Consider the following 23,583-nt stretch of genomic DNA (forward strand, 5'->3'; position numbering starts at 1 on the left):
TCATCTCACTGGGGTTCTAATATAGACTAGATTACAAAGGGGCCTCATGAAAGCACTTTATATTACAATATTCTGTCCCATACAGATTGGTTTGTTTTGTTTCTTCTCCTATGGAAATAAGCTTCATGTAAAGATGGAAACTATCAACTTTTTGTCTTGTAACCAAACGCTATTAGATGATGTGCTCGTTGGGAGATGTCATGGATAGAGCTTCCGGAGATCAATCACATTTTTATACACTTTGTGAATGTGTAATTCTAAAACTAAGTGATGAGGTTAAGAAAGAAGTCAAATTTGATGTAACATCAAGTATTAGACTGTATAGAAGATTCATTCACAGTTCCAGACTGCATTTTCTTAGACCTCTAAGTCACTCCACCGCAAGACTTGAATCTGTAGGACAAGTATTCAGATTAATTGCCTTCAATACACAGATAAGCAAGTTCAGAACCAATGTAGAGCTGAAATATATTACAGAAATCTTTCCTGAAAGATAGGTGGAATTCTTATCAGACCGTTCGTTTCATATGGTAAAAGATATATGCAGACATGTTAGTAACAAAACCAAAGATTTTACTACCACTGAATTCCTGGTAAAGTAGAAGAGTGAATTAGTAAAAAGGTTGGAATTTATTTCTGTCTTCATCGTACATCATCAACAGAATTTTTATTAAGATGGCAGGACTGTCAGAGAACAGCCTCTTGTAAGATAATATTTACGAAAGCTATAATCATGTAGGTGATACCTAATCATACATGATTACCTAGTCTGGCCGGGAATTGAATGAGGTCAGTGAAAAACAACTGAATTATCACAGTTGGAAGTAATTTTGGATCAAGCCATCATGTGTTGATTTGGTCTAAATTAAATAGAATTGAATTATAACAGGTTTGGGATTTCAGACAGAAAAAACTGAGAAAATAAGGGCACAGGTTAGTGAAAACACTTGGACTGGAAAAAAAATTAAATTTAATTATCTCAAAGATAGGAAAACTATCAGGATTTATTTGGGGGGGAAAAAAATCCGAGTAGAAGTCTGAGATTAAATAACACAAGCAAAGAAAATAGAAAACTATAACATGATATAGAAATACAAATTATAGAATTGTGTATTGAAACTTACATGATTATATTATCTGCTATATTGTGTTTATTATATTTAATATTGATATTTAATCAAATAAAAAATATAATGTTAGTAGGAGTCACTGAGAGAGCACAGAGAGCAGTTGCCCTCTAAAGATGATTTATTATTGGCTTGTTCAAATAGCTTTCAGAAACTTGTCAACAGACACATTCTGTGTGCTTGGGAGTATTAACACACTGGATGGTGTTAACATGAAAATAAAAAGGAAAAGTGCTGTCAGCAGGAGATGACTGCTCTAGACTAGGAATAACCTGACCAAGTATCTTAGCCCAGCTGGTATCCCGGACTAACCAATCACTGAAATTGCAGGAGGAAAAGAACCCAGTTCTGTGGAAAGTAGCTCTCAATACACATATAACTAAGACTGTATGCTTTATTTCTCTCTTTTTCCTCAGCAGTAGACAAAAAGAGACCGTATTCCAGCCCCACATTTTGAGGTGAGTCTGCTTCCTCATCAGCCAGCACTGTTGAGTCACCTGGCGATCTCACCTGATTTCAATGATGCAATAATGTGGAGTCCATAGGAACAGCAGGGAAGCTGGGTAGGGCTCTCTCTGTGGGGGAGGCATTTCAATATCTGAGAGCGAGTGTGGCTGCTGGATGGAAGATGGATTAGGTGAGTTTGGCTGAGTGGCAGCTTTTAATCTTTTTCTTTTCAAGTTTTCCTGAAGTAAGCACTAATGGCTTAGTGTTTTCTTGTTCGGCTGTTGTGTAGTGGTTTGGAAAACGTTAAGTTCAATTGAACTAATTGTGTGAAGTGCTTCACGGATGATAATTGGAGTCTCTTTTAGTGAGTTGAAGCATCTTAAACTATAAAAGTAGAAGATAAAAACTTTGTCCTTTATCACGTTTCCAATGTGCTTTGAAAATAGCTCTGCGTTTATTTGTGTTGAACAAGATTAATTTTTTAGATGTAGAAACTATTGAAGCTTGCTCTGTAGCCCTTTCGCAGTTAAAGCTGTAATTTCAGTTTTTCGACTGAAGGCCGTTTTCAGCTACTTTTGGTATTCACATCTCAGTTTAAACGGGGTCCTAACTGATGTGTCTGGGTGGAATGAATTTGATAAGGAAGATGGATAGATATGAAATTCCTGAAGTGCAGTTATGGAAAGGAATTTTATCAGTTGGCTCTAGAGCACCTCACTTGTAAAACTACGTATACAAGGCTATCTCGTGCAAGTACTGATACCCCTATAATGTGTGACGTTATGCAGTGGTGATGTGGAGGGGTAGCTTTCTGTGCCCAGATTGCTGTAGCACAGTGCTCCTGTGTGGATCTTGCTGTCGAAAATGACTAACAAACTGTTTCTGTGCTCTGGGAGTGCTACAAGCTCTGGGAGAGTGGGAGGAGCAAGAACTGCTGAGGTGCAAGGGCAGCTTCTAGACAGCCAGCAAAGTCTCTTTTCTCATACAAAACTATATAGGCAGTCCACTATACTGCTTGGGGGGGTGGCCTGAAACCTTGAGAGGAGGGGAAAACAAAATTAGTTGTCTCTCTTCAATTACAGGCTGCATAGGTTACACCTTCATTTAAAAGTTTAAAGTAAGTAGCTTTTCTGAGCAGATCAGCCTCTGAATTCAAGCAACTGTGGTGTTGCTGACCAGCTTCCTCCAAGCTGTGTTCCTTACTTTTCTCTCTCCCCACCACTGTTTCTTCACAATATGCTGAGCAACGTGACATTTGCAGGATTGCAGACCTGCAGGGTAAATAGTGGTAGAGGTGAACTGACAAGTTTCTGGTGAGTGTTTGAACAAAGAATTTTTGTGCCAGTACGTTGTCTTTAGAAAGCTGCAATTGTTTCCTCAGGAAATGGTTCTCTAAGTAGAAAACCTGTAAGTGTATGCAAGTGTAGAGGTGATAGCAAAGCTGGCTGATACCCTGTCTCATGTGCAGTGGTGTCTGAGCTTCTCAAAGGAAAGCCACAGCTCAGTGAAAGGCTACGGCTCTGCACTAAAATGCTTGCAAAAGGGAGTGGGAAGAGGGGACAGGAAGATGCTGATGCTGTTTGTAATTCATACAAGTTCCAAGCTTCTTTGTGTGGGAAGAAGTGGCTGTCCAGCATGCATCCTGGATCTGACAAATTCATAACAAGTCTCAAAAGATACAACTATCCTATGACTTCAAATAAAAAGAGAAAGATCTGATGGGGAAACAGAATGGGGGGAGATTGGCATTAATAAATCAGTCTTACCAGGATAATCATAGCTGGAAGGAGTATACATCAGATAGACAATATACTTTTTGCAACTCATGAGCTGTACTGAAGTCACTAGAACAAACAACTTAGTAAAAAGCAGAAAGTACATGCAAAGCTGCTAGCACTTGTACTTCATATGGTACATACTCACACCATCATGGGGGGAAAGAGGCATGGTAATAAAGCAAATTTTTAATCTGAATCCCCATGAGGATGAAGAAATCCAACCTCTCTGTTCAGATCCTTGTATAGCCATCCAAACTTTCTAAATAGCTGAAACATGCCAACAGATGGATCAAGAGAAATTGAATGTATTAGAGAACTGCATAAACTCGCAGGCTAAGCATGAGATTTAGTCTAATGAATGCAAGATAAGCTTATAATGCAGATGAGAATACTGATTATACTGTGATTACCATGCTTGAGTATTTCAGTGCACATGCCTGCATCCAGCTGAAGTCTGAAACAGTTTCCTATCCGTTTTGTAAGGGGTGCCCATGTTTTATTTATTTAGAGCAGTGGTTAGAATCCTACTGTTATATATAATAAGAGTGGGGGATGGGAATAGAGATGTAAATGTCTTGATTCAGTTCAGAGCCATTCATACTCCTTCCATTCTTAAGTATTCCGGGAACTAACGTTTCCTCAACAACCCGCCCCCCCTCCGCGCCCAGCAGCAAAGCACTCTAAATGTTTTGTGCTTTCTGTATGTTAATGGCTAGAGCTGAAGTTGGTAATTGTTCCATTATCAATTATGCGAGTAGACTTGAGCGAGGAGACAAAGGGAATGAATACCGAGTAACTGTGTGTAGGAAGGCAGCGAAGAGGGGTGGGGGTGCTTACTGGTGGAGCCCCGTCTTGTGCATTGTTGAACAGATCGCCTTGTGCAGAAGGCAGCTTGCTGTCCTGAGCGACCCCCGTGGCCTGGCTGCACCCTTGCTTGGTGGGAGGAGGACTGTGCAGCTCAATTAAATGCAGAGGCTGTAATCCAAGCTCCTTGTATCTATGTGTGCTTTCATGGAGCTGGCTCTCGCTGCTGTTAGCACCCTTGATTGGCCTGGGTGTGTTTTCTTCTCTGCAGGAAAACCACTTAGGCTGTGAGTAATTTACTTACCTCTACTCTGCAGAGAAATGGTTTTAACTCCCAAGTTGAATCTCTAAGGTGCAAGGCTTAGGAGGTCTGATGTAGATTGTCTTGACCTTGTGTGGAAAGTAGCATGCTCTTCTGGCACAGATGCCATGTGTTAAATACTCTGCATTGCTGCAGTGATGGAGGTGTGTTCTGATGTCTTTATGTTGCTGTGGTATCTGAAAGCCATGGGCCATTAGTCAGTTGACAGTTCCTGCCTAGATACTGATGTGATTGATGCTCTATAAATACCTGAGAGGAAAGAGCAGTGAGAGAGGGAGGGGTAGGCTGATAGAAATGACCTTATCCCAGGAGTTGGCCATCATGAGTATTTGACATAAAAGTGAAGGAGACTAAAAATTAATTTCTAATCACCTGAGAACTCAGCACAATAAAAAGAGGAACTAAAGTTGAAGCTCACTTTCTTGAATTGTGACATCCATATATTAAGCAGCTGATTAAAATCTACAGGACACACTCCATCCTTGGGCACATGGAGCACTTAGAGCATAGAAAAGGAAAAGCCTGTCTGAGGCTTAAAGTGTTATGTTAGGACCCAGGACTTGATCACCTTCTCCCTGCAGTGGACTTATGTCTCTGCGGTCAAATCCTCTGTTTTCCTTTCTAAACATGGGTAATTCACCTTTTCTCAGGTAACTGAGTGTGGAAATGTTACTTTTCATAGTGAAAATTGCATTGGCTACTATGATAAATTCAAGTACTATGTCTAGTAGAAGATTGTTGCTAAGATAATTAACTGTGATAGAAGGACAAAACAGCATTTGTCCCTCTCGTGCTTGCTCTGCACTAGACATTTGGTGCCAAATGGAACCAGATCTCAAAAAAAGTCACTTTGCATCAGAAATGCAAGGACAGGTGTTTCTGCTGGTTTCCTTAGTGCTGGAAAGCACTAGGTTAAATTTAGAATGAGACCTTCTGGAGTAGGTGCTGCCCAACTCGAGCAGTGAGTGAAGTATGAGGCAAGGGGCATCCAGGTCCTCTTGCAAAGGAGTGGTTGTAAATTCACTGTTGATTTTACCTTACCCTTTTCAGGCCATCTTTTTGTGGGGCACAGACTATTTTTTTTTTCTGTTAGTAGAAGGTGCTTCTGCAGAACATGTCAGTGACTCATAAAAGTCAAATATCACTGTCATGTCTACAACTTCTCGTGTGTCTAAAGGGAGGCTGATGCTGCTTAGTAAACCCTTATTCTTTGCTATTTTGGTATCACTGCCAAAATGTGCAGTGTTAACGATGGCTTGTTCTGTTATTGAGCAGCTGGGGATACTTGTATAGGGGAACTGTTTGTTCAGAGCTTGAACTGGTGATTGAGCACCTGGTGAAGGGGTGTGGCTGGCTGAGGGAGCACAGGCAAATTGTTTGCACCTGTGCTCCCTAGGGATTAGAAGACCCAGGTTGGAGTCACCCTGGGCTCATACGAGTGCCAGCCACCAAAGAGAGAGCATCTCTTGCACCTTGGCTGCTTCCTGAGGAGTGCTGGAGAGCCCCTTCTCCAGTTGGGTAAGTTCTGTTCTTCTTTCTGTATAAGACTACTGGCCTACCTGCAGATACTTTGCCTGGCATTGCTGAGAACCTGTCAGAAGCAATTTTGCTTCTTTGTGAGCAGAATAACTGGCAAGCTAAATTCTATTCTGCTCTTGACTGCTTTGAATGTTGCCGCTTGATGTTCAAGTGACCTGATTAGTTTCAGGTGTCATGTAGAGAAGAGAAAGAGCTCATGTTTCTGAAAGCATTACAATATCTAAAATAGATTAGCATGTAATTCACAGCACTGTACTGGGAGCTGTCTTCTGCTATCTGATATTTGATTGCCATATATTACTGTATAAATCGATGCACTGAATCTTGTGGCAGATGCCTTCCGTTAAGCTTTGCTTTTAGTTTTTCTGATCAATTCTACAGAAAATGAACAAATGTTTTTCTCTAGCATGTCTACACCACAAACTAGAAATAGGTTCTGTACAATCAACAAATATACAATTAGTGGAGTGGTGTGATTAGGCTGGTATCTTACAAGTTGTATAACTAGAAAGGTTTTTGTGGTGGAAAGAGATGATCAAAAATAAATGCTCACCCATGTCCTAGGCTTGCAGTAAGAAACTCCAAGGGGAATGATCTCCAGAAAGAGATCCTTCCCCCATGGTAGTCAGCCCTTAATTGGTGTCTAGGAGATGTGCAGCCCAGCTCTGCCCCTTCTGGTCACAGAGCTGAATTGCCTTCACCTGTGCTCCCATGGCTGACTCGGTGCTTGCCTCAGGTGATCAATCAGTGTATCAGGCCATGATTCAACAGTTCCCATACAGTTCTTGCTCCAGATTAAGTAAATTAGTCAAAATTTAGAAAGAATGTGATCACAGCATTGGTTTGGGGTTTTTTGGTGTTTTTTTCCTAGGCTATTATATCTCTTTCTGTATTATGTAGGCTGCAGAATAGATTTTTACCTGGTTTGAAAGGGATCTGTTTGTCAGCTGCATGTCAGTTGCATTCAATTTTGTCTCCATCAGCTGTCTTACAGTACATATACTTCTCAGGCAACGTGTCTTACTGTTGTATCTTGTATTTATGCATTTGCTTTTTCTATGCTAATTTGATGTTTGATTAGTCATTTTTGGCAAATACATTCTGTCAGTTTCTTACTAATGTTGGACTAAGTGCTTTCAGATAATGTTTGGGTTTTTCTGTATTAGTAGTTGAGGAACTACTGTACTGAAGTAGCTGTGCCAATTTCTAAGGTGAAATAAATTGATCTCATCTCTAGCCAAGGTCAGGATTTCATGAGACTTCAATCTCAGTAGGTGATCACTTAGATCATATTATGGATCACTTAGCACTGCCTCTTGAAGAAAGAAAAAAACAACCCTTAGGGTACAGCAAGTTTCAGTTAAGAAAGTTACTAGATTGTTTTTGAAGGGGGCAGAGTGCTAATCCTGTCACAAACAAGAGGATAATCTGTCTACTTACAATATTCTGCAATTAGTTAACAATGAAAGCAGATGAGGGAACTCAGCTTCTGAGACAGAGGTGTGTTCCTCAATACTACAAAGAGGAAAGCCTTGCAATAATTTGTTTGAAATTCTATTCTGCTTTTGCTTAAGAGCTGGGTATGAAGATAGGTGCTTTCTTTAGCATTCATTTGTATAAAGAGAGCAGGGGATCATGTTAGGGATAAGGTCTATCACCTGTGTTGTCTTGGCTCGGTGCTGCTGGAAAATAATGTAGCTTTTGTGTTCTGTATTCCTCACCTTTTGTGGAAGCTTCTACTACTGCATCTTTGCTTCTGGAAGCCTCCCTTCCTCTGTTACCAAGCACTGGGTGCCACTGTCAGGTTTTCTCCAAAGAAGAAATCATTTAAGCAATGCTGTCAGAGGTCATGTTGATAAGAAGCCTTCTGTGCTCTTCATAGGTATCTCATGACTTTGACACATAGTTTTGTTGTGCCCTGTCCTGTGAAGGCTCTTTAGTAGTCTCAGCATGGCAGGTGGCTATTTTTCCATTGCTGAAGGACATTTTTGTACAAGTAGGCAAGTCATGCATTGCTCTTCACAGAAAGCCCATAGTTTCCATTGCTATGCATGCATCAAAGTGCTATAAAGAAGCACGAGGAAAGTCAGAAGTCTCATGGAATAAATGTGATATCTGAGCTTTTCTCAGGTAATGTTCACCCTGACTGTTTCTAAGCCAGGCAAGAGGTAAACTGAGGGACCTATGCTGTGAATGTGGAGTGGGTGGGATATCTAGGACAGTCCTCAGGCTCAGCTTCATACTAAATATAGCTGTAGCTCAAGTAGTCTATTTTCAGGGCTGAAATTCCTCGAAACATCTACAAAAATGTTCCTTATTGTGAAGTGTGAGATTTGGAATACCAGTTCTACTGCCCAAAACCCAGGGGAGAATAAATGATGAAGCAACCATATCTTACTATAAATTTAATTTTAGTTGAGTATTGGCTTGGCTCCTTGTGAACTTGCCAGAAATTCTGCAGGGTAATTTTCTGTTTATCTCAAAACCACCAACCAAACCCAGACTGAACTTTTCTCATGTAAAAGACATGCACTGGTGATCAAAGGGAAAACTTTAAATATTATGCTTTGCTTGTATTGAGTAGTACTAACCATATAGACTGTAGTTACATGGGGGAGGGAAATAAAATGCAGACCTTGATGTATTCTTATTAGATGATAACCTGCATTGGATCACGTCATGTATAGGTTTCCTTGTCTTTCTAGTGATGAGTTTCAGTGTGTAATAGCACAGTAGAAGCAAGAATAGGCTGCAGAGGACTACTACTGTAATCAGTCTCTCAACTCAGTTTTCCTGGGCTCTTTCCTTACTCAGCAAAACTTCAGGTTCCCTAAATCTCCTGTTGGGGGCCGATCGCTTCAAGAACCCATAAGGAAACTGAAAAGCTTTCAAAATTAATACTAGATGAAAACCCCACATCTGTCTCTATGTACCTCTCTGACAGAGACCAGCGTTTCCTTCTTTCCTTGCATTTTTACTCTTTTCTCTATACATGCTAAATCTGTTCTGATGGATGTAACTAGGTATAGCTGCAGTGAGTGAACTTGCATGCTTCATAAAGTGCTCTTTTTTTTTTAACTATCAGCAACCTTGTCTCTGAATTTCAGCAGCCATCAGTGGTATTTTAAACACAATAACATTTGTGGAAATTTCTATAGGCAAAATGGGCAGAAAACACAATACTGGGTAAGCTGCCCTCTGACAGTTGGTGAAAACTTAGTTTTTTAGCTATCCTGTAGCAGTCTGAAACTTTGCATGCATATGATCCATTGCTAATGCTATTGATGCAATCAGCTTCATCAGATAACAATGGCCAGAGAACAATTTAATGTGTTATGAGCGGCTGTAATTTTAAGTAACATAATGCTTATCTGTTGGCCTCCAAGATACCACCAGTTTTAAAAGTTATAAGATGGTATTGCATCAGCTCTAAAAATGCATTGCATAATTTAATTTCATGACTAGAAACTAAAGCAGTAGCTATGTGACTGTTTTTATTTGCTAATTTAGTTTGGGGAAAAGGAGGCTGAGGGGAGACTGTATTGCTCTCTTCCAGTATCTGAAAGGCGCTTACAATGAGAGCGGGGTTGGTCTTTTCTCACTGGTGACGGGACGAGGGGAAATGGCCTCAAGTTGCACCAGAGTAAGTTTGGTTGGTTATCAGGAAAAGCTTTTTTACAGAAAGGGTTGCTAAGCACTGGAATAGGATCCCCAGGGAGGTGGTTGAGTCACCATCCCTGGATGTGTCTAAAAACCATTTGGATGTGGTGCTCAGGGACATGATTTAGCAGAGGGCTGTTAGAGTTAGGGTCGTATGGTTAGGTTGTGGTTGGGCTCGATGATCTTAAAGGTCATTTCCAACCTGAGCAATTCTATGATTCTAATTGTGCTCTGTGCTCTATTTCAATAACACAGACTATAATTAATGAACTTGTTAGTTCCAGATTTAAGTTTGTCTGAAGATGGGATGTTGAAGTTGGCACTGTGAACTAGTTTTAAAAGTGAAAGCAGCCAGTAGGCAATGTAGAGTAAGGTGATCCTAAACACATTCAATTAATGCTTATTCTTCCTGTTGTTTTGTAATTCAGACTTACCCAATTTATTACATATGCCTGTGCAAATGGAGAGGTAACCAATGTGTTTTCTGCTGTTTGGTGTTCTGAGTGATGCCTTACAGCTAGGAAAAGATAGTTTAGTTAACACTGCCTGTGCATGGCATTCCTTGTGTTTAGTTTTCTGCCAGTTTGCAAGAAGGAGCTGTAGTTCCTTAATAGATGGAACATCACAGCAGAGTATCAGTTTCCCTCTGCATAAAATGTATTGTAGTCTTGGTCTCTACCATTTAAAATACTTATGTTCCTTAACACTTTAAATATTGGCATAATTTCTTTGCTTATGAGGACTGGCTTTTAAGTTTAGCTGGTGACTTGTATGTTCTATAATAAGGAAGACTGTAAGATCTCTGCCAGGACTGTCAGCAGTACTGTAACCCACTGGTTCTACATATGTGACATCTGTTTCATTGTTGTCACAAAATCACTGTGATCTCCGTGGCTGTCCAAATCACCTTGGTGAATGGGGCACTGAAGCAGATGGACTGTGCTTACAGTTCCATTCTGGCAGCTGAGGTATGGTAGAGGTAACTCCTTGAAGTATTACAACAACCAACCACTGCAGTGGGGGCAAATATCTTCAGTCATCACTGATGCATCTGATAGCATGCTTTGGAGGGGGGAATATGCCTGTCACACACCTGAGTTTCATCCTATTCTCAGTTACATTCTAGCTTTGGGATGGGTCTTCAATATCCATTGGCTGGCAATCCCTTCCTCTTATGTGTATCTGCCCTGCAGCCTGGATATATCCTGTGCTGAGTGTGATCTCCAAAGGCTGTTATTGAAATGGGCAAATACGGCAAGAAAAAACCTTTTTATTTTATATATTCCATTCCTCAAAGCTTTAAAATTTGAATTGTCAGTTTCAAACCCAGCTGGCTTTCATGCTTTTCTGTAAGACAGTTTTGCCAAAATACCAACAATGGCCTCAACTGTTGGTTTGGCACAGCTGTGTTCACAGTGGTCTTCACAAAACAACTGCAATATTTAGAAAAATGCAAAAGAAACTTGAGCCTGTTAAATACTTTTGTACAAGGCATGACACTGAAAAGATTTTGCTCTGTTTTTCAATTTCTCAACTGTGGGAATTTCCAGTCTTCAGCGACAGTTTCTCTTATTACTGTTTATAAAAAAACAACACAAGTCAGCAAAAACAGTCAATCCTCTTTTAGTAGTTTTAATAATGAAATTATTTTGGTCGATCCTATAGTTCCATGGACGCTACGAATGAGTTTCTTATTATAAAACTGCTTGTTCATTCAAGTGGAAAGCAATCTGATCCTGCTTAGCCAAACTGGACTTGCATCTAAAGGAAAAAAGAACAGATCACGCATAGTAGGGGTTCTCACACCCAGCCAAAATGTGTTTGCCCCCACCGATTCCTCTTCTTGACTGTATTGTTGTCCTTCTAGAAGCTCCAGGCCTCTCATCTGGGAATCATTTGAATTATGTCCCTAGTCATCCCAGCATCATTGAAGTGAGTGCAGACTGATCTCTTCCAAGCTTGGAGACCTTTATCTTCCAAGTGTTTAGAGAGCACTTATCAAGATGGAACAAGCCCTGCAATGCTACTTATTATGTAGATACCAAAGGATGGAGTGAGACAGGTATCTAGATGCTGAAAGAGGTCCTGTGACCACTGGCCTCTAAAAGGATGTTAGCCTCCAGAAGGTGATATTTAGGAAAGAGTGAGATTATTGCATGGCTTCCGGATCTTCATCTGGTTTATCTGGACCTTTCACAATTTCTTAGCCAGTTAGAGGTTATCTTCATGCTAAATTGATTTGTAGTTGGTTCTGTGTTTTACTTCTCAATGTTATGGAAGTGTCCATAGCCAGTAGACTATGTTCTTAATTGCTAATCTGGCAGTTACTCCAGTTCTGTTTCATTTGACCCGTTCTCTGTATGCTGAGTGAAACCATGCTAGATTATTCCTGCCGAGTGAGGTGCTGTGCTACATTCAGATAATTTTTTGTCTTAAAGATTCTTTCTTAAGTACTTTGTTTCTAGTCTACCCCTGAAGTAGTCATCTTGCTTTTGTCAGCCCCTTGAGTCTTCTGGCTACTTGTACCAACTATACTGACTGGGCTTCATCTCCAATGCAAATGGGGGAAATGCCATTAGTTTCCTAGGCATGCCTTGCCCTGGCTAATTAGGCCTATTCTGTGTACTGGAGGATGCCTGTTAATTGGTCACTTCTAATCAGTGGCTGTCAGGGGAGTGCTTGGTAATAGCATGAGCTATATCCAGAACTTTATCCCACATTTGGGGGTTTCTTCTGTAACTGCTGCAATGGTCTGACAAGTTATTTAAAAGATAAATATTTGAAACAAATGGATGGAAAGGTCAGCTGAAAGAATTTGAGCTGAAAGCTACCACTTCGGGGAATAGAGAGAAAATGACCTCCTTTGCTGTGGTGGTTGTGCTGAAATATTGCCAAGCCTTGAAATATTCACATGATTGGTTGGCTGCCAAAAATTTGTTATTCATGAAATGCTGAGTGTATACAAGCTTGTAGAGCTATTAGAGATCCTAATGAACTACAATAGAGACTTGCTTTGCAAAAGGCAGAGGAAGTGGCTTGTCCTTCCAGCTCCTTTGTTTTGGTGGAGATTTGCAGGAGTGAGAAGAGAGAACTAAGTGGCTTTATTTGGGTTGAGGGACTGGCTGACATTGGTTGCTTATGTACACAGAAAGGTATTTGCCATGCAGGCAAACCCTTCTTTCCAACTCACTAGACAGTGTTATTAGATTTCCCTGTGTGTGTGTGCACCAGTAGTGGTGCCCACTTCAGACCAGACTGACTGCTCAGTTTTGCATTAGTGATCAGCGCAGCCCTCCCTTCTCTGAATTCCTGCTCTCCTGGCTTTGCACATCTGACAAAGATGGCAAAGCTCTTGATTAGATGGAGAATCATGTCCTGCCATTCTGTCACTTGTTTTTGGCTTATTCAGCTAAGTAGCTTACTGCTTTACTTGTAATTGCAAGGCAGTCACCATTTACAAGCTACTTTCTTTCTCGAAATGAGGCTCTGCTCCATGTGTTACCATTCACATACTTTCTGATCACCAGAGCCAAAAGGTTTCTTTTATCATTGGCTTTCTATCCTTTTTTGCTTTGCCTTTCTTTCAAAGCATTTACAACTTAACCCTGATTTATTTTTTTTTCTCTCCCTTTGGCATTAAATTGAGAACTGCAGGTGACCTCCTAGCCAAATGTTCAAATTATTCTGATCTGTCTGTGAAAAGTCTTTGCTTGAATTTCCTCCATGTTCTGGCCATTAGGCTAATGCTAAAAAAGAATCTGGAAAGTGGTCTGATATTTATGGCTGGAGACTTGGCAAAATTTCTGAGAGGGAAACCAAATGGCAGCTTGAGGGTTGTGCTTTACAAAAATGCTAACAGACCATGGTTTTTGTTCATTGTCTTTCCCCCTCCTTGCTTGAGAGAAAGGTCAGGGCTCTTCAGTTTCTCACACCTTGGACGCATATCACTATCGCAAGGATTAAATGTTGTTCTTGGGGTGCTGCATACTTCTCATGTAATTTAATAGTTTCTAGGATAATCCTTGCTATAAAGGTTGGAAGAGAATATAAAACACATGTAATAAGAGTTTATTGAACTGTGCAAGTAGAACAATGTATCCCAAGAAAAATAGAATCTGCACAAGATTTTCACTGAAGGAACATCAGTCTGTAAACGTCAACTAAATTGGAAAAAGCTTGACTTGTTGAAAATACACTGAAAATATTTCGGTGACCTTTCCCATGAGCTCTGTGCTGTACAATACTGTGTAATGCCTGCTTTAGTATGTCAGAGGATAAAGGCTATTTTCTTATGGTATGCTAATGCTATATTTGAATGTGCTTGATTTAAGCTGATAAAACACTATCTACCAACAAAGCCATTAGCTGCTCTGTACTGTTGCAAGGTAGTAAACCTGCAGCATGGGAGTGCAATTTCAGCTTCCTGAGCAGAGATGAGTTCTGCATTTGCTAACTGTCCTGGATAATACTTGAGACTATTCTAAATTCTGAATGACAAGCCATTAGGACTTCAGCTTAAGTTCTGGGGGAAATACATAGATATATTTCAATCTGCTGGGAAAGATGCTGCATGTTTGTGATGGCAACTTGGGCAGCACTCCATGGCTACCTGCGCTTGTGCTGTGAAGCCAGAGCAGAAGCCCCTCTGACACACAAAAGGAATAGCTTGTCTCCACCTCATGGCTTTTTCTTACTGTTTTTCCAACACAAGCTAGTTGGAAGCGTCATGTTCGCAGCTGCGTGGCTTCATGCATCTCCGTAGGCGGGGGGCTCGGGCTCTGCAGGGCATTTGCCGGGCTCCAGCTGACCCCTGGTGGCAGCTGTGCGACAGATCGGAGCCGGTGGGTCCTCCCGAGGCTCGGAGTGATGCTGTCCTTGGGGGTGTTCAAGAAACGGGGTGTATAGCACAAAGGGAAATACGGGTGGTAAGTGGATACTTGGATTAGATGATCTCAGGTCTTTTCCAGCCTTAATGATTCTATGACATGTGCCCCTTGTTTGCTTGCATCAAGAGCCTCAGTGACATCAAGAGAAATCAAATATTTTGGGTGATGCACTTGGGCCGGGAAGGAAAGAGAAGAAATGATGGCGATGGTGGGAAATAATCCCACTTCTGTAACTATTTCTATGGCAGATATAGTTCAGTAAATACCCCCTAGCAAATCTTTGAAAGGGGACTTTCATCTGCAGCGATAATTACTCTGTTCTAAAATCTCTTACGTTTCTGAGGATGTGTTTATTTAAAGCCATGAGGAAAAAGTTAGTTCCAGACTTTTTAATGTTACTCCAGTTAATAGGTGTGTGTGAAAAGTATGCAGCCATAAAAAGAGCCATAAAGGCATCTGTGTGCAGCATGCGTACTTCAGGGCTGTATTGTCCCGGGACTGGTCTAAGATGATCTTGAAGCCAAATTTCAGATCCAAGCAAAACTGAAAGCCCAGAACTTCTGTCTGGCAGCCAGGCGGTGTTATGAAGTCAGTTGTATTTAATTGCGTGCTGTAGTTATCTGTAACCATGACAACTATTCCCAACAACAATAAATTATTCCACTTAGAGGTCTGGGAGCCAATTATCCTGTATGTTAAAGTCATACAGTATGAGGGCTTCGGTGGAGGGAGAAGTCAGACCTCAACAGCTATGGAGAAAGCAGCCACCTCTTGTTGCTGGGGAGAGCTGGCCTAAAGCTCAGGTTTCTCGTTTGAGGAGATTAGTTCGTTCTGCCACACACACACACAGGCTCCCGAGGTCTTCAGCTGGAGTTACCTGCACATAAAAGAGTGACTGATGTGGCAAAAGATTTAAGTATTTAAGTCTCTTTAACATAATCTCCATTAATTTTTATGGATTAAGGAATTCTGTGTTAATGCAGTCACAGAAGCTTTTGAACTTCTGGTTTGCTAATTGGTGGATAGAAAATAATTCCTTTTGTATGTCCAGATAACTGTGGACTGTTAACAAATTAAGGAATTAGAGAAAACTCTGCTTAAGGCTTTATTTATTGTCCTCTTGATAAACTTGTAGTAAGTACTGAAGAATTAGGGAAAATACCTAGAAATGGTTGATAGACTTTCAATGTGCAAATTGCCAAATCATGTAAGCTAAGAAGGTCAGAAGGGATGCTGTCAGAGGTGAGCCTGCACTCTGCCCTGAAAATAATGGATCTTTAGAGCGGTCAGTCAGAAGGATGCAGAAAACAAGAAGCTTCACTGAGGTTACAGTCCTATGGCAAGAACAATTTTTTTAAAAAATAAATAAATTAGGCAAGTCATCTTGTAACTCTGGATATTTCAAGATGCCTCTGCAGAGATTTGCTTCATCTGCAAGTTTCTCCTGGTCAGAAGCTGGGGTTAAGTACACTTGTTTGCATGGGAAGGTGCAATGTATGCAGTGTACGGAGGGCTGCAGTAAGGAAGGCAGCCCTATTGCAAGTGGGTGTGAGCAAGATGGTGGGCTTTTCTAAAAGGTGCTGGAATACCATATGCCCTAAGCTCAACCTGTCTGAAACAGGACTCCAAATACTGTGCCTGCAGGGAAACATGACATTGCTCAATAACTTCCAGGGTGTGCAATGGGTGGGAAGGGGAACAAATCCCTCTCTATCCCGTATAATTCAATTAAGCACTTAGGTGGGAGTTGATGTCTGAAATAATTTCCCCTTATCATTGCTGTGTTACTTTCATTTGCTGCTGCCAACAGCAGCACAGGACAAACACTGAACCAGCAGCTGGCAATCTCCAATACATATGTTTTTATTGGTACAAAAATAGTGTCTAGAAATCAATGCTTTCCAGGATCAGATGTTTACTTCCTGAGATTTAAGATAGCACGCTTATTGTTTTAACCACACTTATTGTTTTAAAGAAGCACATTCCTTAGCTTCTTTAGCTCTCCAGTTAAATGTATTTCAATCAGTCCAGCCCTTGACTCTGCTTTACTGAAGCAAACTTCATAAACAAATCAGATAAGCCTGTGTTCTAGGGAAATCATGGTATTCAGAGAACATAAGTAAGCATTGATATGTTTCCTGTTTGTTCTAAGGTGAACTACATATGAAAGGTAGAAACCATACATTACAATGTGAATGATGCCTGGTAGACTTCCAACAGTAAAATAACAGATTTTGCTCAGCCAAGCCTCTTGCATTGCAATGGCTCAGCTGCATCAGTTCAGTGCTCTGCCTATGCTGTTGCTGGCACAGCCAACAAATGTGTTGCTGTCATAGAGCACAGGCTCTGCATTGCTTTGTTCTTAATGGGTAAACCCTCTGGGGGGAAAAAATGGGGACCTACTCAGTACTGCAGCAATTGTCTTCAAAATTTCCCTTTCCGGGAAACTGTCTGTCCTTCAGCATTGTCTAAACATCCTGCTTGCTCTTGCAATAGCTAGCTTGTAAAATATAATAAAAATATTGTCCTGCTGCTCTCTCCATTTTCCTCCCCCCCCTTTTTTTGCACATATACACATTCCTTAGTAGGAAAGATCCTGAGACTGTTTCCTGTGTTCATGCATACTCTAGCAAGGATCTGCAAGACTTGTGAACAATTTCTTGTCTCTGCTCTGGAACAAAGATATCACATGGGAATTATTGGAAGGTGTCAGTAACCATATTGCAGTATCTCCTGGGAACTTGGTTACAGGATATGGTGAATCTGGGAGCCTAGGCATGGTGTACTGTGAACATGCAGCTGATGATCTCATGGCAGCAGAGTAATGCTGAGGTGATACCAGCAGTAGCTGTACCCCCCTGCCTGAGGAGTGACATCCACTGGGCTATAGGGCCTAGTGAGCAAAGGACTGACCAGGGGAGTCTGTGACAGCTCCAGGCACGGCAAATAGTAAGCCAGGTTCAAAGCTCAACCAGGGAGCCTAGTGTGGGGCAAAAGGAGATGGGGCAGGTCTGCTGTCAGCGGAGGAGCTTCACCAGGGCACTGTATGATCATAGTCAACAGCAGAATCTTCTTTGCTTGGTGTAAGAGCCTCTGATGCCAAGTTTGTACCTCTGCTTGCATATGCAGATAGTGCAAAATGTGTTTTCAGGATCTGAAACCTTAAAGATGACTTAAATTAAGCAATGATTGTAAGCATGCATAAGCAGTACTGTTTTCTCCTCTGGTACCTAGGAAATTGTAATGGTGGGGTGTTGGGTTCAGCACAACAAATGCAAACAAACTGGAAACAAAACTTCTAAAACTACCCATGACAAATTACACCAAGGAACTGAATTTTTGTTTTGCTGCTGTTTATGGATGTTAATTCTGATTAATTTTATCTAGTTGTTACTTTAACTGGCTGGCTTTTTAGTCTGTCTATTCTGTAATGGAGAACCATGATTTCTGCTTTATTCCAATTTTCTGATGTTGGAGGCTACGTAGAAATAAGTAAAACAATGTGATGGGACTCCTGAGTATGAAATCACACAATCTATTGGCAGCTTACAAAACTGCTGTCCCCAGATGCCCAAAGAGACAGAGTTGCCTCTGCTCTGCAAGGTGCAAGGGCTTCTCTGCATCCTTCCATCCTATCGTTGGACCAATGTTTCTGCCCTTCCTCTGAGGGAGCAACTCTCGCAAGGAGAGAGAAGTCACAGAACAGAGGGCAATTCGCTGCTGTTAAATTGCTGATGTAAAATATGTATCCATGTCTGCAAGGAGGTTTCAGTAAACATGCACAATGTTTCTGAATTTCTTTTTAAGTGGGGGGGGGGAGTACTTCCACTTGAACATGGGGGTGTGAAGGCAACTTTCAGGACCATTTCTTTTTTCCTGTTTTGTTGTGAAATGGCTTTCCTCCATCCCTTTCTTGTTCTAGGAATTCCCAAGTTAATGGTTAAACGCTAAGCACCCCAACAACCAGGCACATAGCATTATTAATTGCAAAGCTTTAATTTTGTCATAATACTCTTCAAACACCCAGCTTTAGCTTAGAGTTGAACTCTGTGAAGTCAGCCAAAAAAATGTTAATAGGGTTAGCAGACTTCTTTCCATCGTTTGCAACTGGCTTTGGACAAGCCTTGGAGTGGATGGGAGGTTAACGCTGCATCAGCAGCAAGCTAGTATGGCCTCCTCCTAATGTGGTGCTCTTTCAGTGTATCTCACTAATATTAATTCTCAAAACATTTAAGATAAATGGCTGCTTTGATAGGCATTATTCCCAAAATGTGGAATATGAAAGCCAGTTAATTCTTATCTAAGAAATACTGAGTACTTGACATAATGCTGCTAATAAATTTCCAGGAAAAACAGCTTTCACGCTGAAAAATGTGAGTAACCTGACTGGAACTCAGAGAAAAGCTGTGGATATGGTCAGGAAGACTGGAAGGACTTTCTGAGGCAGAGTATTATGCTTTAGCTGCGTGATAGCTAAGGAAAGATATGAGACTGCTACACAAACAATGGAACAAGATAAAGGAAGAAGGCCCCTTGCTGTAGGAAGATCAAGTCAAGAAAACAGAGTTATGCTTTTCTGATTTGTGAGAGTTATTTTTCAGTGGTGTTTTTTTTTTTTTGACAGGCTTAAGGGTGAGGTAGAAGTACTTATTTGGGACTTGTGCAATTTTCTGGGGTTAAGTTCCTTAGAAATAGTTAATAAGACGTAAAGCTACGTTGCAGCTACACAAAATATAGTAATATTTGTCATGCTCTGAAATTGATGCATTCCATAGAAAAATCATACTCAAAAGATGGTGGCTTAGTCTGTGGAAGGTATAAACCCTCATCCCTCTGTATGACTAACTTAAGAATTCATTTTCTTTTAGCTATTATGTAGACTCCACTGTTTTCTTGTGGAGAGAAAACTGATGAGCCTTAGATCTTATCTGACACCTTCACTCCAAGAGGATATGAGCTGAAAGATATGGGGTCTGTGTGTCAGCTATTAGAAATGTGGGACTCTCCTTAGAAATGGTGAGGAACTGCTGGATGTCACTGAAGGGAAGGAAGCAATTCAGACTGTGGCCATCTAAAGGAGTATTTGCCACTGAACTGCTGTGTTCTGAGACTTAACTTATGTGAATGTTTTGGCCATTTCACTGACACACAGTGTTTATAAATCCCATCTTCTGTATTTTTCTGAGTTCTGCTCATGATTAGCCTTGGGATTTTGCCTTCATTAGCAACAGAACTTCTTTATCGCTGACATCAACACATCAGTGTAAGATCAAATAACAAAAGGTTAAAAGGTAAGGGGGGGAAATAAAAAGCAGACACATTTCTTTTACTTTACTGGAATACTAAGTTCACAAATCATGGTATAAGGAAAAAGTTTTTATTTATGTAAATGAGATCATGCTTTACCAAGCCTGCATGGTTCCTTGAAATGGCTTCTTGATGGTGTGATGTGAGCTGTACATATAAAAATTCAGATGGAAGCTTGATTAGCTGTAGGGACATTGGAAGAAACCTCAACATGATTCTCCCTCCACATCTTCATCTGCTCTCAAAGACTGTGGGACCATAGAAGGACTTTAATTGGTTTTCTAGTTCTTATTTATGCAAGATCAAATGCTACAGCTTCACCTAGTACCATAATGCTTGGGTTGAAGATGAATTCAGGTTGCATGTCTGGCACATTTGTTGACTGTTCTTCCAGGAGTTGCACCTCAACTGCAAATGCACTGCTTGTATCTGGAACTTGGCAAAGAAATCTCAAATCCTGTGGAAATTAATTAATGTAAATTCCTAACACTAGAATTGCTTGGCAGCCTCTTAACCCTCTGGCCATCCAGTAAGTAATTACACAAAGACGCAAAGCACCGTGGTTCCAGATGTTTGTTTGTACTCAAATGGGAGGAAAGAGATTTGTGATTTTAAATGAATTTAGAGAATTTTGCTGGGAAACATTTTCATTCAGAGCTTGTTAGTGTTTGAACATTCATGCCAGCAGGATGTAGCTGCAGCAATGCTGCTTTAAATACTGTATAGCTTGTACTCCTGAATTCCAGCTTCAGCTGGAGCTGCACAGAACTTTGTGAAGCGAGCCTGAACTTGCTTGACTGTCATTGCAGCCTTGAAAAACACCCAGGTGTGCAAACCAGGCCTACTACTGCTCACTCACGCTAGGATTTGTAGTGGGAAGTCAGGCAGGTGAAAGTGGTCTTTTAGTGAAATTGAAAGATGGGATAAGAATATAACTAAATATTTGACACTTGTCACCAAAACTACATTTTGTTGTTGCAAGTAGACCTCACTTGTATGCCAGCTCTGTCCTAAAATAAAGCTAAGCATATAAATAAGGTACACTAAGCTTTTACCTCCTAGAAGAGTTTTCTTAGTTCTTGTCACTTTTATTTACAGGCTTTCTACAATTTACCATTTATTTTCACTTTCTGCTCTCTGTCCTTCAGTAAAAATTAACTTTCCTGTGGAGGATAAAGTTCAGAAAACTGTGTAATTTTTTTTTCTGCCAGAACTAAAGCGGCCAAAAAGTGGATGCTAACATGCAACCTGAGGAGCAGATGGGTTATGCTAAAGACTGTCCTCGGTGGAACTGTGTTGCATCCTTACCAGACAGGCACCCCATGAGTTGAAGGTCTGTTTGCAGCTGTTGTGCTCCTGAAACCCACATTCAATTTCATCACTGGGCTTCATAGATGATCTTGTGCAGACGGATGTCCCCAGTCCTTGCTTCTAGCTTCTCCCAGCTGTGTTCATTACTCTTGCTCAGGGGAAATCTGTACTAGGCTTCCTCAGTTCATCTTCCTAAATCTCATTACCAGAGGTATCAGGCAACTAACATATACTGTGTGATCCCACCCGCTGCTTAGTGTTTTGCTTAATTTTGAGGCAATATTCCCTCTTGAAGTATACTTTAGGAGTGCCTGAGTCTTTGAAAGGTCTGGGTAATTGAATCTCTTTCCGTCAGTGCAAACAGCGTGTTACAGTGTAGCTTTTAAAATCTGCTTATGTGGAAGAATAGCTAGGCAAGAACAGTCCTCGTGAATTTGAATTTGCAGGAACGCCTGTTTTATGGTGCTTGTATCTGAGTCAGAGCTAACTGCTTTACAATCATAAAGGCTTTAATAGAGAAGGAATGCATTTTCATGAAAACTTGTAAATACAAGTGACTTCTCTATTGCAGCAGTATTAAAGTTCAGTACGTTTGTTTGGGTGATGATGGCAGAGGAGAGCAAGTAAAGCTCTTTTCTTTAGCCGGCGATGGCCAGAGATTGCGTCAATCGTGGAACAGTTTTCTCTGATAAAACTGCTGGTGTTTGACTTATTCACTGTTCTCTACCCACCTCTTCTTAGCATTGGTAAAGGCCATCAATTACAAAATGCGTAATAATGGATTCAAAATAACCTGGATTCAAAATAACCGTTTCTTTTGGTTTATCCTGCAAAGCAGTGTGTTGTACTATAAAACTCTTAATTCTGCTTGAGCACAGAACTGCACAAAAGAACTGCTAATTTCATAAAGTACGTAATGACACATTTAAAAAAGTTAAACCATTGAAGTTTTACACACACACACACACACACACACACACACAAGTATGAAGGTACTGGTATTCCATAGCAGAAAGACCCTGAGTTGCCTCCTGGACCTTTTAATTTCTTTTAAAAAGTAAAATCCAAGGAGCATAGCTCCTCCTGTGAAGGCCTCAGAGGAGCCTTCATAGTGAGAACCAGGACGTGGGTGCCACCTAGTGGAGTCTGGAAGCTGGGAACAGGGTGTCGATTCAGCATGTATTACATAGCCCTGGATTATTTTCATGTTCATTCTCCGAGGTGCACTCTGAGCTAAAGGCACTGGATTTCCTTACACATGCTGTGTTGGTAAAACTACACGAGGTTTTGGATAGCTTCTGTGGGTCGCTCTAATACTTAAGAGACTAATGATAAATCATTGTGAAGCCTGGCAGATATTTCTCATAGATCAATGAACTCTGCCTTACACGGCAACATTTACTGTTCTGATTTAAAAATTAGCAGATATTTCAAATGAAATATGGGATTTATTCACTTTACATGCTACATTGTGTTGGTCTTTTTTTTCCTTAAGGTACCCTTGAGAAGGATTTTGCTATAGCTTAACAGTGTTGGGGTTGTTTTATTTACTGTTCTCTTGGCAAAGCTGTTAAAAGAGAGGGAGAACAGGGTCTTTGAGTCATGTAAAATATTCCAGAATAATTGAGAAATTCACTTTCAGGGCCATGTGGAAAGACTGCAGACTCTAGTGCAGGAAATTCATTCACCAAAGTGCCTGGAGAAGGCTACATAAGGCACTGACTCGTCTATCAGTATGCCTGCAGGAAGGAAGGGAAAATGAGGTATTTTTCATCAGCAAAGAGTAAACTAGGAGAGAAATAAGGTACATGGAAGAAGAAATTAACTCCTGCAGCTAAGTTAGCCAGTGCCTAGTTGACTAAAGATCAGGTCATGACTCTTGCATGTGTGTTTGTACTATTCCCAGAGACTGCTTTTAGGTATCTCTAGTCCCTTAGCAAGATCAGGATATTTCTTGCTAATGGAGGGGCTCTTAGAATCATGGAATCATAGAGGTTAGAAAGGACCTACAAGATCATCTAGTCCAAACATCTTCCCATTACCCTTGCTACCACAAGCCACTAAACCATATCTCATAGCTCCTCATCCAGACACCTTTTGAACACTGCCAGGGACAGCGACTCCACCACCTCCCTGGGCAGCCATTCCAGTGCCTGAACACTCTCTGAGAGAAAAAGTTTTTCCTTATATCTAATCTAAACCTCCTCTGGTACAACTTGTGGCCATTTCCTCAGGTCCTGATTGTTGCCTGGGAGAAGAGGCCAAACCCCTCCTCATCACAACCTCCCTTTAGAAAGTTGTAGTGTGCAATGAGGTCTCCCCTGAGCCTCCTCCAGACTGAACAATCCCAGCTCCCTCAGCTTCTACTCATAAGACTTGTGCTCCAGACCCCTCACCAGTTT

At 40.9% G+C, this 23,583-nt stretch overlaps 1 long non-coding RNA gene across 1 annotated transcript in view; it reads left to right on the forward strand.

Moving 5' to 3' along the window:
* The first annotated feature begins 1,708 nt into the window (after positions 1–1,708).
* LOC101749793 overlaps positions 1,709–23,583 on the forward strand; it is a 119,263-nt gene continuing 97,388 nt past the window's right edge. The window contains exons 1-2 of the long non-coding RNA XR_001463549.4: positions 1,709–1,764; positions 5,875–5,996. This is a non-coding gene — a long non-coding RNA (uncharacterized LOC101749793). The remainder of the gene's footprint in view (positions 1,765–5,874; positions 5,997–23,583) is intronic.

This window comes from Gallus gallus, chromosome 4, assembly GCF_016699485.2.
Source record: "Gallus gallus isolate bGalGal1 chromosome 4, bGalGal1.mat.broiler.GRCg7b, whole genome shotgun sequence".
Classification (NCBI taxonomy): Eukaryota; Metazoa; Chordata; class Aves; order Galliformes; family Phasianidae; genus Gallus; species Gallus gallus.